Consider the following 1,937-nt stretch of genomic DNA (forward strand, 5'->3'; position numbering starts at 1 on the left):
TTTTGTTTTGTTTTTCATTATTGTGTTCAATTATTTCTCACACAGACATTTACATGCAGTTGTTTCAAAGTGTTGGTTTAATTAGGATCATCCCTTTGATTAGTAAATGAATGTGTTTGTGCTCTCTCTCTCTCTCTCTCTATATATATATAGTTGAATTCCTTGCCATTCGGAAGTTCTGTAACTACATTATTCCCTCTTATTATTTTGTAGTTTTCTTCATTTTAAATTTACATTTCTGGTTTCCTATTTTCAGTCTTGAAAGTTGGTTTTAGTTTGCATACTCCTCTATCTGGATTGAGTTTGTGTATGCTAATCACAGGTTGTTGTCTACTGTTCTTGGTTCTCAATCCAAAGAAATATATTTTGCATTTTTTTTGTAAAATTTGTCTGGTTATTACAAATTACTTTGATTTCTGTTAATATGAAAATGTCCTAATTTTTCCAACATATTTGAGATAGAGTTTTGCTGCATATATGATTCTTGGTTGGCACTTTTTTTCTTTCAGAGTTCTGTATATGTGTTTGGTTGCTGTCTTGCCTACATGGTTTTTGCTGAGAAAACAGAGTTTAATTTTATTGGTTCTCCTTTGTAGGTTACTGTCTTAGTTACATAGTGCTGCTATATTGGAAAAACCACAAGTGGATTGCTTTAAAAAACAGAAATTGATTCTCTTACTGTTTGAAAGACTTGAAGTACCAATTCAGAGCACTAGCTCTGGACAAAGGTCCTTGTGTCCTTTCAACATCTACCAAGACAACATTTGTTGGCGATCTCCATGTGTTTTAATTTTAATATTTCCTCGTATACAAAAGCTTCACAATGCAGGAAACTCAGGTCCAAAGGATGCACTCCTCTCTTCTTTTTTGGTGGTAGTAAATCTGTGTCTCTGCTCACGTCTCTATTCTTTTATATCTCAAAAGAGATTGACTCAAAATTAGACTGACTACACTCTAATTCTGTAGATTGCATTTGGTCTCATTAACCTCATAGAAGTGAGGGTTTACAATACAGAGGATAATTACACCAGATCAAATCTTATTGTATCATGGGATGATTGATCATATTAGATCTCATTATGGAAATAATAACTACATCTTAATTGCTAAACCATTGAGAATCTCGGACAAGTGAGGTAGACACAAAACCATAAGTATCACTTCACTTTCCATTTTTCTAGAGTTGCTCTCAGGAATCTTTCTTTGTCTTTGATTTTGGAAAGTTTGACTATATTGCTTGGTGATTTTTTGTGGGGGGAGTATTCTATTCTGTTTAAGATTAATTCAGTTTCTTGAATGTTTATTTTCTCATCTTTCATGATGTTAAGAAAGTATTTGTCAGCAACCCTTTCACATTTTTTTTTCTGTGCCTTTCTTTGTGTCTTCCTATTCTGAAGTTCCCATAACTTATTCTTTTTCATGGTGTCCCACATAAATCTTAGGCTTCTTTGGGATTTTTCCCTTTTTACTTTTCTGATAGTCCTAACACACTCATTGTTGTTGTTGTTGTTATGTGCCATTGAGTCGGTTCCGACCCATAGCGACCCTGTATAGGGTTTCCGATTTATCTTCAAGGTCACTAATCCAGGCTTCCATTGATTCGGATCTACTCCTTTGCCCATCCATTGTATTATCCATTTCTGAAATCTTATATTAATCTTCTAGATTTGTATTTTCAGGTTTTGCATTACCTGCATCTTTCATTTATTTCACCCATTTGTTCCTAGTGTTCTCCTGAGTTTTCCAAAGCTTCTTCTGTGTTCTTGCTTTCCTAGATTTTTCCTTCAACTTATTGAAGTTACCTACATATCATTCTTTGGAGTTTTTTTTTGTTTGTTTGTTTGTTTTAGGTGGTTCCCATGCCTTTTCCGCCTCAGGAACATTTTCTGAGTTTGCATCTTGGCCACTTGTTTGATCTATTCTATCTTATTTCTTAG

This window comes from Chrysochloris asiatica, unplaced genomic scaffold (genome assembly GCF_000296735.1).
Source record: "Chrysochloris asiatica unplaced genomic scaffold, ChrAsi1.0 scaffold00084, whole genome shotgun sequence".
In the NCBI taxonomy this organism is placed as follows: Eukaryota; Metazoa; Chordata; class Mammalia; order Afrosoricida; family Chrysochloridae; genus Chrysochloris; species Chrysochloris asiatica.